The following is an 8,146-nucleotide window of genomic DNA, read 5'->3' as shown; positions in this document are numbered from 1 at the left end:
TTCTTAAGTAATTTGGGATAGTCTCTATTTCAGATTTGTAGAAACTTCATAAATAATTCTGTTGCCTGGAAACACATCGCAGGTGAATTTTACATCAAGGTACAGCAAGAGAATGCTGGAGAACTGCTTGGGATGGATATGAAACAGTGGAGACCCCTGTCCAAATGCAAAATACATTCTGGTCCTGCAAGATATATTATAATGAAAATATTTTAAATCTTTCCAAAAAACATTGTTGTGAATTTGGAATGAGCAATTATGTTTATTTGTTTTTTATATTTAATTAAACTTTCTGCACCAAAATCAGATAAATCCCTCTAAAAGGAAGATTTGCCATCAGTCACACTTGAGTTTATAGTTCCATGTTCAAAATTTCTGCTCTTTTGGGTTTTCATTTAGCTGTTCCCTTCGCATCCTTTAGCATCAAATAAACATTCACATAAGGCTTTGAGGGGGCCATTCCTGCTTTTCATGCTTGAGTATATTTTTATTACAAACAGAGCCATCTCTAGAAACCATGGCAGTGCAGCTTGAAAGGAACAAAGGACAAGTATGGCCTAAGAAAATCTGTGAGCAGCTGGGATCAGTGACTCAGGGAACTGTCACTTGCAAAATAAAACAAAAAAAAAAAAAAAAAAAAACCACCAAAACAACAAGCAAAGATTGAGGCATAAAGCCATAGGAAGCTGTGAAACAAATTTCCAGGGTTAGAGATATGGAAAGTTTTCATTTATGTGAGAGCAGATGGGTTCAGAGCAAGCTAGTGTGCTCAGAGAGCTGCTATCAGATACCTAGAAACAGAACCATTAAGGTTCTGACTTATTAAGATAATTTTTTCAGTCATAAACCTATCACTATCTCTGCCATACCCCCACCAAACCATGTCCCTGAATGCCGATCTACATGTCCTTTAAAGAGATCCAGAGTCTGGGACTCAGCCACTTGGGCACTGGTAGGAGCAGCAGAGCCCCTGCGCTCCCCAGCAGCCCCTGCACCCAAAACCCTTACCAGAGATTTGACATTTGTAGCCACAGGAATGGTGTATGGGAAATGGACTTTAGGACCCCATTTGTCTAAAAAAAAACCTTAGTCTTAAAGTGCTATGTGAAGAGCAAAGAAAGGGGTTTTGTACCTCAGGAAGAGCGTGAAGGCAGCTGCTGCTGATTGCAGAGCCTGTGCTGCAGACCTGGGCTTCTGTACGGGAGGCACATGGAATCCCCTGGAGATGGGGTTTCTGGTTCATCTCAATTACTTTCTGAAGGATTCTTTGCTGCACTTCAGAAGCCCTTTCCTCCATTTTTCAATAGTTATCTATATTTATCTATATTTATGTATGTGTGTTTGTATCAATCTATCATAGGTTTTTACCATTTTTTAACTTCCTAATAAAATATAAAAATTTCTGAAAAAAATTGCGTGATTTTCTTAAAATAGGAAAGCTTCCTGTTTACTTTGAGGATGAAATAAAAGAATGAAATTTCCTTGCCAAATCTATGCCAATATTTCTTTTTAAAAATTTTTTTAAATTTTTTTTTTTTTTTTTTTCATTCACAATCATGTCCTACATTAGGACTGAAGATAATTCTCTTCTTAGCTCTGTTTCTTTAAAGATCAATAATAAGCTGATAAAGCAGATATCTGAAGGACATTCAGAATAATTATGAGCACTGGCATATATGATTTGGACTTCAATTTTTTTTTAGATATAGCCTAGATGAGACGATAATAACAATAACAATAATAATAATAACAATAATAATAATAGTAATATATCCTATTGGATAAAGCATTTTTGTCTTTGCTTTACTTACCATGCCCAGAATTGGTTTTTTTTACAGTTTTGGTTGTTTAATAGATTCATAGGTTCTGTTGCTATTAACACATATAAGATCATTGGAGCAGAAGACACCAGGAAGTACAGCTGAGTTGCTTTCAGGAAATTATTGTTGTACTTATTGTTGAGTCAAGAGAAGAGTTCGCTTCTGGCTCTCTGTGTCAGTTTAAAGGAGCTCACTGTCTGCGCTAGAACAAGTGATCAAATTAAGAGAATAATGTCCCCAGTCCAATCCATACTGCCATTTCAAATCAAAATCAGTAATTGTTTCCAGCATGATAGTGGTTTTCTACAAACACTAGAAATATAAGTGATGAAAGAGGAATTTGACTCTTTAGCCTCAAATGAAGCTGTCAATATACAAGACCTGTCAGAAAGCCTTGTGAAGAGAGAAAGGAGACCACTGTAATATCATGATACCAAACACAAAGAAAAGAGATGTAATTTTGCTGTCAGCAAAATTTTCTTGTGTGTTAAAAGACCTTGAAATGAAAGCAAAGAAAGTTTAACCACTTCAGTAACTAGCACAGAATCTGTGTGAGAAGCCTCAAAAGAACAAATAAAGCAGAGTCTGTATTACCAATTGTCTGACTGAGATGGGTTCATTGACTGTGATATGTTGAGAGAAATCAGAGATACCAAGGGCAGAAAAAACAACTGTACTGCAATTATCCCCATGCAGACTGGTCAGATGTCACACTGGAATGTGAATAGGAGATTAAATTTTTAGGTGTTTTCACGGAGTGTCCAGATAAGAGACCCAGAAGAGCACAACAGCCTTGGACTTGCTTCAGAACAATCTGCAGGACTTGGCTCAAAGCCAAGATATTCTGATTCTATGATTCTGAAGATTTGACAGCAACATGTTTAAAAAAAAAATAAAAAATAAAAGCACTTTCTTGCTGCTATAGGGAATTAAAACCACATGGGCAAAGGACCACCCCAGAAATGCCAAAACAATTGGCTCATCCTTAAAGACGCAAAATAAATAACCTCAGGTAAGTTAAACTTCACTAAGAGAAATGATGTGGAAATGTAAAAGATTAAAAGATACCTAAGATAACTGTATCCCTATGTTTAGTTTTTAATGTTACTGAAGATCCCATACTGGCAGCATCTTGGCAGTACAAAATGTTGTTGGGAAAGACTTCAGAATGGGAAGAGAGAAGGAAGATGTCATTCAAAAAGGTGAAGTAGCATCTAAATGAGGAAAACAGCAATGATCCAATAGAGCGTATGACCCAAATGATCAAAAATTCTGTAAATTTGCAAAAATTTAATATAATGTAATAAATATTACATTAATAGATGGGCAACCTAATGATATCAAAACCAGTACATGATCCTTTTTCCTTCATTAGGAGTGAAGAACTGCCCAGAAAGTAATTTTATTTTATAATAAAAAATGAGTAATTTGACTGAAGATGCATAAGGATGATTAAAGACAGCCATGTGCTTGAAATAAGACTTATACATTTGAATTAAAACAGGAAAAGAAAAAAAGATTAATTCTTTAGTATAAATCAAGTGATTTACTAAAAGTGAAACTACTTTTGAGGTCTGTGTTGATGTAAAAAAAGTCTCAAAAAAGCAACCCTTCAGAAGAATTGCCATTTTAATCCATGACACAGAAAAAAACAGACATCACTATTGGTTTTGTTAGGATTTTGTTAGCATTTTGTAATTCTAGTTTAGTTTTGCTCTTTTTGTACTGTTAGCATATCAAGTTTGTAAACTTTGTAAAGTTTGTAAATGCTATTAAATCTCTTGTCTTTGTGTATATTCTGCTCTACAGAGGAAGAACACAGGTGTTAAATTTTCATTTTTGAAGCATCATTGACAGACACAAAAATCAAGAGGTGAACACACTAAGTTCTTCACTGATAAAAAATTAAAGACCAATTTGTCAAAGAAAACAATACTAACATCAAGTTTCCCCTTTTTTGCTTAACTTGAAGAATTTCTCCCACAGTTCAGAAACATATGGCTCACCAAAGAAAGACAATTTTTATTATTTTGACCTTTCAGACCACTCACAGCCTTCTTGTAATTTATAGTTCTTTACCTAACTGTTGCATTTTCCTAGGGGCTGTCATTTCTATCCTTTAAAAATTAAGATTCAGTGGCTGCACAGACATGTGTAGGTGAAACATCTTCCAGCTCGCCTACTGTTGTTTCTTGTTACCTCGCCCGCTAAGATTTCAGGCTCTGGGATCTGGCTGACCTCCTTGTCAGCTCAGCACTGTTTCCCACAGCTGATGTGGTTGTGGACGTTCTGCTGCTGTACTCAGCACAAGCCAAAGCCTCCAGGAGCAGAGATCAGTGTACCTGGAGTCTGTGTAGCTGCGTTTTGCCTCAACTACACTGTGTCTTTTCAAACACATGGAAAGGTTGCTGTGTCTCTATACAGCATTGTCTTCCATTGGTGTTTGGCACTTCAGGGCAGCACACCCTTTTTTCACAGCAAATCAATGTAAACTGATGGGGTGGATGCCTTTGTCTATTAAAATTGAAATGGAGTTACCCAACTGCACAAGCAAATGAGTGCTGTTATTTCGAGAAGTGAGTACTCAACCAAAGATCAAGATATGTTTTTGAATGTATTTACTCCAAGTGAAGGTCAGTTTGCTTTAACCAGAAGGTTTCAAGCATCTGTTTTACAAGTCAAACTATTGGAGGAATGGTGCTTAGACAGCTATATTATTCCCTTTGGAATAATTTGCTCATTCTCAGCCATGTTGTTTTGCATATACCTTGCTCTTACTGTGTTTATACACATTGTACTGTTAAACACAAGGATAAATGAATTATCCTTCATAGGATGCTACTCAAACTATTTTGCAGTGTGAGGTTTTAAAGTGACCTTGTAAATGCTGCAGGTAACATTTCCTTCTCCACACAGAGGTCACAGAAAACCCACAGCAAGTCAAGTGGCTGTCTAGCAAACCTGGGACCACAAGTAAACTTAGATAAATAAACACTTTTTTTCTAAACCTACACAAGTCACATGTGCACACACACACATAAACAAAACCAAACCCCCAAAAACCAGAGGGGATGGTATTGTCTCTGCTTATACCCATGACTATGAGATATTTGGAACATAATAAGCAGAATCAGATGAAATAAAGAAATTGAGACTGTCTTTTGGGTAGATGTCTTTCTCACACATATTTTGTTGTAAAAATAATACAATTTTAAGAGATTGTGGAGTTGCAGTAAAAACTATTATAATTTCCACATTAATCTCCATGCTTTATGCTCACCATATACCAATACCTGAAATACAACACACCACCAGGGTCCAACAACCTGGCTGGGAGCAGTAAATGGTAGGAAGCGTTTGCTTTGTATTTGTGATATTGTCAATAGCAACAGTCATTGCAATAGTCATATAGCAATAGTCATTGCTATGTGGCTAATACAACCAGTAATTATTGTGAGTTCACTGGGGAATTTATATGAAATAAATGAACATGCTGTAAGCTATTTGTTGGGCAAATACAGTAGGATTTCATCTGTTTAAATGATTTTCACATGTTCACTATTAGAATCTTTTAGACAATGAAAAATCATTGTCTTTTTCTTTTCAGAGCAGAAGTATTTTGCCTTAGTGATAATAATTTTTATTTATTTATTTATTTTGTCTGTGTGTCTTTGATAAGCACAGTTGAGGTTATAAGAATTTTGCATGGTGAGTTGCAGTGTAAAAGTCGATTTTAGCATACAAAATTCTCTGTTTCCCTAAAATAGAAAAAAGCAAGTAAAGCAGTTGTAGTACATGAATAAAAATTTGAAGATTCCATCCTCCTCTTCCTTTTCCAGCTGGAAAAGGGAAATAGTTTTTTCTTTTTCTTTTTTTTTTCCTTAGGACAGAAATACTTTTGCTGAGAACTATCTCCACACAAAAGCTTACAGAGCTGAATATGATGTCTTGTCTTATCACTTCTGAACAGACTCTGGAGTTTGAAAAGACTTCTAAAATTTGCTTAACTTGCTGTTTCCTAATATAATGAGGAAATCAATGTGTCTTGCTTTTAGAAATGCTGGTGGCTTCAGAATAATTTGAGAGTCAGCACGGATAAGCAGAAATGAAACTGCAAGTACTTGCTCATCACTGAAATATCTGAGATGATTTAGAGATAAAAATGTGCTAATTTACTATTGTCAGGGAGAATATGTCATTCAGACAGGTTCACTAGTCTCAGTGTTCTTTGAACAGGCTAATTCAGGCTTTGGGGGCTTCTGAATGAAACCTGCAGGGATATCCATACCCACCACGCTGCACTTGAGCAGGGCTGCAAAAGGGGACAGCAGCAGGGGTAACAGCTCAGGGGAAGGAAATGCAGCAGTGGGAAGCATGAGCTCCTCAGTGAGCAAAGCCCAGACCTTCACTCCCACAAACCATCCTCCTCCTGGCAAGCCTAAGCCCTGATAACTGGTCACTGGAGGAAATACAAATTGTTAGAGAACATATATATAAGAATATGCTTCCATGCTTAAAGGGCATCAACAAATGTATCATCATTGATGCTAAAGAGCATCAACAAATACAGTACAAAGGGAATTCTTTGAATAATGAAATAATTTGCCAAATACAATCCAAATGCACTTGTCTTTAGCACTGTGTATGCACCTTAGCATTCCTTAGAATTGTTGCTGAGGGTTTGGGGGAATTTTAGGTTGTGCGTGAAATAGAGAAGCTAAATTTCAGTTTGACATTCAGGTAATTTTCCAGTCAACTGCTACTGTAGAGGATTATTTGAATGAGACCACACTAATTTTAATGAAGTCCGAAGTTTAAATTAGATACAGCAGTACGTAGGTTTAATGCAGAAGTTATTTAAAATTACATTTTACATAGGGCTATTCACATGATTGCATTTTGATCTGGTTCCTCAACAAAAATTTTTTGAAAAAGCTTATTTCAGAATAACTGTTTTGATCAGCTTGAAATATTTTTGCATTTTAAACCTTTTTTTTGAATTTAGTTGCCTTTTTCTCAATGTTAAAACAGAAACTTCCAATATTAAGAGAATAAAATGGAACACTAGCATTTTTTCTGAGTTTTTATTCTTGTTTCAAAAAAATACTTTCTAAATTTAATTTACTCACAAATTAAAAGACCAGAGATTAATTACATGTACTTTAAAGCATAAATATTCTGTCTGTTTATAAAAGCTGTAACTAACTTTTTCATTTTTTTCTTTGCAGCTCTCTCTTATTTTGTTATTCTCCCTCATTACATGTTGATGAACATTTTTCTATGATAGGATTTGACTAGATTCCTATATTTGTTTTGGAGAAATTCTATCCTGAGTATCAGCAATGACTGTTAAAATAGATCCACTTTTAACCATCTGAGACCTTTCTCCTGATCTTAGTTTCACCTGTACTGAAGAATGTTAACAAAACTGTTTTGTTTTTGTTTTTGCTTTTGCTTTTGCTTTTGCTTTTGGTTTTGTTTTAATATGGGATTCTCAAACCTATTCACTCTGTACCTTCCCATGAAGACTCAAAGGATGCCCCTGTGTATTCTCAATGTCCTCTCATTCTCCACACCAGGGTGTTTTAGATGATAAACTGAAAAATAATTAAAGGCTCTAGTGGCTGAGATGAAAATGGACATAAATCCTATTGGTTTGAGTTGAGAACTGTTTGTAGCCATGCTACTATTAAAAAAAAAAAAAAAAAGGAATAAAAAATTTAAAAGAATATTCTAAAATATTTGTCAGTGTTAATGCAAAAACAATGCTTCCAGCGTGGACAAATTCAGGCAGCCTTTTGGAATGTTTTATAATTCAAACAAACATAAAGGCAAATAACATCCTTGCCACTAGAGAGAGCTCTCACACTAAAATAATAGAACTTTGCTTTGGGCTCCTTTTTTTCGTAATTGAGGAAGAAATGTAAGATGGAAAAAATTGTACCATCTGGACTCATGATGGGAAGATATGACCTGACAAAAAGAAGAGTCCAGAGGCTGGTTCCAGCTGGACATGGGGAGAGGGGAACATGTTGTCTTCATTCCTCACTGTGGCAGATTCTGCCTGGATCTCATGAAAGGGAACAAGAAATGTCTGAAAGCAAATAGGTTTATTTTTCCACTTTTGGCAGAGAAAATTTGAGTTGATGGGACATATGGTTGTTGCTCCTGACTTTTCATTCTACACAGGGAAGGCCAAACAGAGTAAGAATTGTTGTGTGTTTTGCCATTTTTAGAAGTGGCCAAAATCTGTCCCCAGAAGCAAACCAAGAAGAACCATTAACATTATTCAAAGATGTCAATGTTTCTAAAAACATGGATGAAAA

This window comes from Pyrgilauda ruficollis, unplaced genomic scaffold, assembly GCF_017590135.1.
Source record: "Pyrgilauda ruficollis isolate IOZ18807 unplaced genomic scaffold, ASM1759013v1 scaffold12, whole genome shotgun sequence".
Classification (NCBI taxonomy): domain Eukaryota; kingdom Metazoa; phylum Chordata; class Aves; order Passeriformes; family Passeridae; genus Pyrgilauda; species Pyrgilauda ruficollis.
This window is presented reverse-complemented; position numbering follows the sequence as displayed.